At 37.1% G+C, this 8,388-nt stretch overlaps 1 pseudogene; it reads left to right on the forward strand.

Moving 5' to 3' along the window:
- The first annotated feature begins 5,278 nt into the window (after window positions 1-5,278).
- On the forward strand, window positions 5,279-5,444 carry LOC135175169 (U2 spliceosomal RNA; annotated as a pseudogene).
- Window positions 5,445-8,388: the final 2,944 nt, after the last annotated feature.

Genomic DNA, 8,388 nt, shown 5'->3' on the forward strand with positions numbered 1-8,388 from the left:
TTGCTTGCAAGGCCTAGACACAGAGTCTGGCCCTCACCTACATGCTCACTGAGGCTTAGAACTCATGCATTGATTTTAACTCGCAGTTAACCTGCCTGCGTCCCTTAGAAGCAGAGCACATTCCAGCCTGCACCTGATACATATATGGGGAGCCCATAGCCCCTAAGCCTAGAGCCAGCTGTGCATACCAGCCAGCTACCTTGCTTTATCTACGGAGCTCAGACTCCCAGCTTTGTCTGGCAAGAGAGCCAGGACAGCAGACCCCTGAATTGTCTGCACCCACAAACACAGCCTGCTAGCTGTGAAAGGATAGTGCCAGAAGCTGCAGAGACAACATCCTTCTCCTGTTCCTGGAATCCTGCCAGCTGATCATCCCTGGACCCGCCGCCACCAGAAGAAGCAGCAGAGCTGAGGCAGAGATCACTTCACCAGAACAAAAGGTTAGAGAAACCTGTTTACCCCAGAGACTGGGAAGATTTATCATCCCCCCTCAAGCTGGGAGGATTCACCTAGTTTCCCTCTCAAGCTGGGAAGATTCCAGCCCCACAGAGTCCAGACACTGGGCTTAGGCTGTGATGCAACCCCGGGAGGGTGATTCATAATTAAGAGCAACACTTATAAGTAAAGCTTGATTCCTCTGTAATATAAGTTGCCTCTGCCTCAGAGCAGACAGTTTTCAGCCCCTGCTGGGCAAACAGCATAGCTCCTAAGTGGCATTAAGACAAAAGGAAATCTCTCTCTCTCTGTCTATAGTTGATATTTCCAGTTATTGACCAAATCCATATATATATATATAATATTCCTAACTGTTTTCATAACTTTGCACTAGAACTACATATTATTACACAGTGGTTGGGGGTGGCAAGAATTTGTAAATATTAATTTTAATAAATGTATTTTTATAAAAATTTAATACCACCTCAAATTAATTTCTCACCTCCCCCAAATAAGGGAGGCATAGAGAAACCCCCTCCATAACAGGCATAGAGCCATTTCTTCTGTATTCACAAGGCTTTGCAGGGAAATGCAGGGAAAAGAAGAAATAATTACACTGAAAAAAAAAAAAAAGACAGTAACTTCCTAGGTATGAACCTTCTTTTTCTGGTTACTTCATATTTTATATGAAACCTCACATGAAGGCTGCTCTGTGATTGCTGGGTAATGTCCTGTTCCGTTAGGTTGAGGGAGCTTCAACCTTGCTTCTCTGGGAGTCAAAGCACTTATGAAAACACCTGTCGCACCACAGCTGGGGAAGTTTCTCTATTACAGAGCTCCTGCCTTGCAGCTCAGCACACTGCAGAAGTGGTGCTGAGTGAAGGCAGAGAAGCAGGCAGAAACTGTTTCTTTTCATCTTCCTCTATGTCTCCCTGAAATGCTAAGCAAGATTCTTTTAATATGTTGTGGACATACAAGTCAATAATTTTCTTATTCCCTAAATGAAATCAGAAGTGTTTCTCAGGTCTGAATAAATCTATTTTTTACTTTTTTTTTTTTAAGATCTCATGCTTATTATCTTTGAGTGTCCTCAGCTGTATCTACTAGCCACACCTCAAAACCCAGATTGTTTTCCTAAACTTCCCAGCTCAACTATCAGATGCAAACATTAGGTTTTTTAGTAAAAAAAACCCAAAACATTCAGATAGGCATTCAAACTTTGAAGTGTTTATCAGACTTGAACTAAATCTTTAAGATTTATCCATTGCTGGTAGAAATTCCAATAGAAACTGCTTTTCCTTACTTATGTTAAAACACCATTTAAAAATAACTCCTATAACATTTTGGTTACTTAACACTTGTAAATATCATCATTCTTTAAGGGCATAAAGATGCAGGCTCAATCCTCAGGTGTGGAGAAGTCAAGGTGCTGACCTGAGAGAGATTATCCTATTGATAACTGTGGGAAGAGATGTGCAGAAGTAATGTTATCAGTGAAATGCCCTTATGCGTGACTCTCAGTGGACTCCATGTACTCCAAAACCACATAAGGTTTCTGCATGTCTTAGCACTGGTGCCAGTGGGTTATGAAGGTCATATGTGTCCATTTATGTCCTTTTGATGTTGTTATTTTCTCTCCAAATTGGTTAATGCTGGGCTTGGTGGTGGTCAAAAAAAGACTCAATTGTGAAAAGAGAGGATGTGTCTTATATAGGTTTAGGTCAGATATGACAGAGACAGATAGCTTCACAAGAGAAGACACACAGTGATTAGCAGAAGTAGAATACTTGATGAATACATCCTTGAAGTAAAAGATTTGGGCAGCTATATGTTTTCCAGTACATTCTACCTTCAGTAATTGTAGTAGTTTCTGTAGGTCAGAACTTGTTTTTAATTAATTGCATTGCTGAATTAGGTGTTTTTAGGAAGGGTAGTCTTAATTTTAGCCTTAAAATCCTAAAAGGCTTGCTCCTAATCAAATAATCTATTCAGGAAGCATAGGACACCTCTATAAATTATCCTGACATTCCACTTATGGAAGAAGATTTATTTGGAAATTATCTTGTATTGCCACAGATAAAGAAGAAGCAGAAGTGTCAAATGGATGGGGATGCTGAGAAATGCTGCTGAACTGTCCCCCTCTAGTTTAATCCATTAGTTCCCATTTAGTTTCACCCCTGGGCTTTTCAGAAAAAAAAATGAGAACTAACTGTTGGCAAAAAGAGTTCATAATTTCTTTTTAGTGTGTGAAATAATGCTGGCTTTTGCCACCAAACCAATGATGTGGAATGAATTTACATTGTTTGCTTTCTGAAATGTTTATTTTAGTGTGTGCAGGCTTAGAAATCTATGCAATTTTGTCTATGCTTGCAATACCTAGCAAAATACACTTAGGACAGGGAAAAAATATTTCCTCTAAACTAATTCTGCAAATTAAATTGCTCACAATGTTTTTTTGTTGGGAGTTAAAAGTTGCTTGAGTGGCCAGCATGAAGAAGCACTGGTATTAAATACCAAACAATTCACCTTACTATGACTTCGTATCTATGGTTAAACACAGTAAACAGTTTATGTATTCACATAACTTTTAGCTGCTGGATATAACAGTTAAATTAATACATTAGTTAGTAGGTTTTTTGCTCATCAGTAAACCTAGTACAAAATCTGATAGTGCACCGGTTGGATTGATATTGTTGCAACAGATAGAGATTATTACTGATGCCATGAAGACTAGCTAGCTTTCTGTTGATTTGATTAAAAGAGTCGCTGTGTAAAGCTACATCTTAATATATACAAACACTGCAGTCCCCTAGAAGTCCACAGAAAGGGAATTGTGTGTTGAATTTGGAAAAATAGATCAATTATTTCTTTATTCTACTGCATCTATTAGACAATTCATACAAATTCTTTAATCAGCCTCTTCGTGTGTGCTAGGAAATGGGCCTTCCATATTAACCAGGGAAATGTCAACTCAAGGCTATAGGGGCTGGTGCTAATAAGGTTAATGAATAGTTGGCCTGAAAAGCAACAGATGGGCCTAACAGAGCGAGAGCCTTAATGGCATTTATAATGCCTAGGGTCAATTGTAGTTTATCTTCATTTTTTTCTCGTTTAAAATATTCCAAAGGAATAATAAAGTAAGTTTAAATTTTCCCCACAGGGAAATGAAATTTTATGCAACACTGTTTATTGAATGTCAATGTGTTGGGTTATAAACAGGAGACTGCTACAGTGTGCTAGAACTACAGTTGCTGCATATTTGCATTTGTAGAGAAAGTTTTCGTGTCAGTAATTTAAGAGTCCCTTTTTAATCAGCTGCTGCAGATTTTTTTGTCTTCAGACAAGAATATTCATTTCTAGTTATATATTGTAGCCAGATACATGCCTCCTATGCTAACTTTGAGTCATTGTCAGGGTAGAATTTTAATGCCCATGTTCTGGTCTCCCCAAAGATAACAGAATTTGTGCTCATTATGACAGAACATGTTATAGAACATTTAAATGACAAAAAATATGTTTAGAATTCATGAACACTTCCCACTGTAGCAGAAAATGTTTCTGATCAAAATATATTTCATCTAACAGTACCTTCTGTGACCCTATCGTCCTTCATCTTAGCTGCTTTAGTCTTTGCCCTGGTAGGATTAATCTGCACAAGAGGCAATTGATATAGTCCTTTTGCCACGAATATAGGATCACAGTTATCTTAAACTAACATTAAAGCACATGTAGACTAAATTCAGACAGCATACAAGATCTAAGCTCTAGTATCAGCTAAAATAGTGAAGTATAATGTTGAGAGTTTTACCAAAGCAAGTCACTTTTGTACTTTGTAAACACATGGAAATAGCTAAGGACATATTTAAGCTTAGGATAATTTCTTTAATAGCACACTTTAAAGATATTTTCAAGCTTGCTATATTGGATGCTTTCAAATTACTCTCTTCCTGCTTCTTTAATGCTCCCATAAGTAAGTAATAAAACCTACACTGAATTTAATGGGGGCAGATTTAAACCAATACTGTGGGCTGTTGAAAATTTCACTTTGTATGGATGTTTAAGCTGTTGTTGGATTATTCATAATGGCAATGCCAGATTTGACTATATGTTTGTGTAGCTTAGTGGTTCCCAGGTATCTTATGCAATTGGTTTCAGCCACTATTAGATATCTAAAAATTAGATGTCCAAGTCAAGGTCAACCAGTAGACTAGTCAAAACAGATATTCCTACTGAGATTGTCTTCTATTCTTTTCAGGGCAATTAATTATTTAAGATTTAATGACAGAATTAATATTTCAGAGGGTTTATCTCTTCTGATAATCTTGACATTTAGAGTTGCAGGAATCTGCTTTATAACACTTGTTAATTTAAACATACATACATGATTCATAAAAAAAAAACAGATTTAATTCAAATTGCAAATAACTTTCAATATTTTGAATACAATCTAGAATGTTTTAGTGCCAATGCACTTGAAGAGGGAGTCATCTCTCTGAATAATTTACTAATTGTTCTGCTATCTCTATACATTTGGCAAAAGTAGGAAAAATGTCACTGTGCAATTTATGCAGTGAAATTACTTGACAAGTAGTTTTTAAATTGTTTTGCTCACTGGTTAGATGGAGGTTATTGGGTGGAATAAAATTCACAACATACTCAAGATTATAAGCATCTAATTTTCAGTTCCTCTTCATCATAGAAGGGTTTATATCTGCAAACTGTGGTAGATCTGTACCACTTAGTGGTCTGGGAGAATCATTCTTGCACCATGGTACAGCTGCAACTTACTGCAAGTCATATATTGCCAAGAGGAGTGGAATTGAGCTGCTTTCTCTTTATTTACAGAACTTCTCGGCCTTTTGGCTAAGATCAAGTGTAGTATCTGTCCTTATTGGTTCTTATCAGTTTAATTTAAGTACTTGTTAAACAGATGGGTTTTATCCTCTTTTGTGTTTACTGTTCCAGAATAACATTGGGTCAGCTACATCTCTGTTAATAGAAAGCAGTTTCACTTCTGAAAAGTACCATTGTACCATTCCCTGATGTATTCAAAGGGGAAATAATTCTATTTAATTGTACAGGTAATACCTGCCTACCTTTACCTTATTATGTTGAGAGTATTGCCTGCCCAGTTTACACAACTGTCTATGTCCAGCCCATATCTGGAGCTAAACAATAGCAGCTACTCTTTCACCTTAAGACTCCTTCCTGGCAGGGAAGTGGAATCAGGAAAAGGAGACTCATGGGTTGAAATGAAAACAGATCTAATCATAGAATCACAGAATCAACCAGGTTGGAAGATCATCCAGTCTAACCTATCACCTAGTCCTATCCAAACTGGTACCAATGCCAACACAAATTATGTAAAGTTATAGTTAACCTAGCAAAAGTCTAGCTGTCAATTTCCAGGAAGGCAGTCCTTATGAGTAGTGAAGGGATAAGGAGGAGGATGACAACGAAACCCAGAGAAGAGGCTCTAAGAGAAGGCTCTTCCCTCCTTACCAAGTGCCTTCCTCTGTAGTGATTGTGATGCTCAAGGTATAGGATACACTTGTGAATCAACTCAAGTCAACTGTCCAGATTGGCTCAGAACTGCTCAAACTTTTATGTTAAGTTACAATTCAAGTATGACATAGCTGTCTTATACTTCTGAAGTTTGAACTGCATTCTATGTGAGCTTTGTGGTAGGATATCTTAGTTTACCTTGTCTACTGGCTTTCCTGGAGAAGAGAAGATGCATTGTTTGCTAATAATAATAATTTTTCAGAAACTCAATTTGAAAACAATAGTGCTCATGGAGCTGCTGTTCTTTTAGATGATACAGACTATATTCGTAAAACTACTAGACCGCAAGTTTCAGAGAGGATGCCAAACTTGTAACTAACTCACAAAAATCAATTTACAATCACAGAAGAGGAAAAACAATTTCCTTAAAAATAATTTAACTGATTCTCTCTAGTAAGTAGATGTAACATTATTTTTTTAAAGATAAGATAGTCTTGCCTATTTTTTAATCTTTTTTTCTTTCACCTATCTCTACAGATTTATGATTAGCAGCAACTTAGTGTTTGATTGTTTACTGTTTTGTACACTTTCTATACTTGAAATATTGCTATTGTTTAGCATTATGAAAGGACACATTCTTGTTGCCATATGGGAAAAATATAATACTAATAAAATCTGATAGATGGCACTGTTGGATTTTTGATAAACCATCTTGAGACTGACTCCTATGTTACTAATATTCAGAAAGTATTTTTGCTTATTAAAGAAATGTGGCTTTAAAGAGCTTCATATAAACCCACTTATTTTAGCCTGCATTTGTTTAGTGGTGGAAGTCAATGTACTAATATGGTGCTGGGCTGCAATGCTCTCCTTTTAATTTGCTCTAGAGGGTCTCTATTTCCCATTGTAACTTACTATGGCTATACCAAGCTGTGTGGATGTTTTTTACCCCATATTACGAGGTTTCTGGTTACAGCAGATTTTCTGGGGAATGTAAATTTTCTTTTTTCTTTTGTTATAAGCCAGAGCATTCTGCACTGCATTACACTCTCATATTTCTTTAGCCCTTTCTTTGAGGTCTTAAGAATGTCAGCTGTTTTTTGTGGGATTGCAGGTGCTTAGAAAAAAATTGACTGATTATCTGAAGCAAATTGAAGGCTAACTTGTCTAGCTCTCACACTGGTTTAAGATCAGACAAATTCAAAAGAGCTGTTTGAACTAGTCCAGGTAAATCCATTGGATTTCATTTAGACTAAAACCTGATAGAACTTTTACAGGAATATTACAATGAAAAATTTCCCGAAACATTTTCTGACATGCATCTTGGAGTACAACAGCAACAAAAATAATGCTGAACAATGAGAAGCAATGAGGTGATTAATCTACCCTTCAATATAGAACAATGTTAAGTAAAAAGACACATTAAAGAATTGTTTTATGCAGAAGTAAGATTCTGTTACAGAAAAATCTGCATACTAGTTGTGAATCCTTGATGGTTACAGGAAAACCCAGAGCTAGACAGAGACTTGCAGATCAGTTTTGCAATATAGCCAGGTGGGGGTTGGTTTCTTCTCCCAGGTAACCAGCAACAGAACAAGGGGACACAATCTCAAGTTGTGACAGGGAAGTATAGGCTGGATGTGAGGAGGAAGTTCTTGCCAGAGAGAGTGATTTGCCATTGGCATGGGCTGCCCAGGGAGGTGGTGGAGTCACCGTCCCTGGAGGTGTTCAAGAAAAGAGTGGATGAGGCACTTAGTGCCATGGTCTAGTTGACTGGCTAGGACTGGGTGCTAGGTTGGACTGGATGATCTTGGAGGTCTCTTCCAACCTGGTTGATTCTTTGATTCTATGATTCTAGGATTCATTCTGTCTTTGCTATATCATTTATCCCCTCTCATCTCAGCATTTCAGTGAACTCCACAGTAGACTTTTTAAAGCAGCTTAAGATATAGTCTTATTAAAGAACTAGTCCAAATTCTCCTGCTTTAAAATCAACTACAACTGTGAAATTTCCATTATTTAAAATAATTATAAGTATACTTAAAATCACTAAAAACATTCATCCCTCTTAGAAGAGCTAAGTAGAGCTTTGGAGGAGGTAATATATTTAGGATCATAGAGTCTTTGTAATTGTTTGTCTTGAAATGCATCACAAACCAGTAAAATTTTCCCTTATGGAAAAGCAATGTGATAACTTTAGTGATAACCTATTTTTCAAGTCTGAGATATTTGGGAAATATGGGGGCGCATCTTCCCTATTGTGAGGAAAAATTGAAAGGACAAGGCAATGTGGGAACTATCCCTGCAAATTTCCATTTGGGAAGCTTTTCTAACTTTCATTCATTGAAAAGGAAAAGGTTTTGGGTTCCTTTTTTTTTTTTTTCTGCTGGAGAACAATTACAAGGACTGCCTCCAAGGACTCCAAGTTCTGAAAGCTGTCAGGAAGTC

Source organism: Pogoniulus pusillus, chromosome 4 (assembly GCF_015220805.1).
Source record: "Pogoniulus pusillus isolate bPogPus1 chromosome 4, bPogPus1.pri, whole genome shotgun sequence".
NCBI classification, from domain to species: Eukaryota; Metazoa; Chordata; class Aves; order Piciformes; family Lybiidae; genus Pogoniulus; species Pogoniulus pusillus.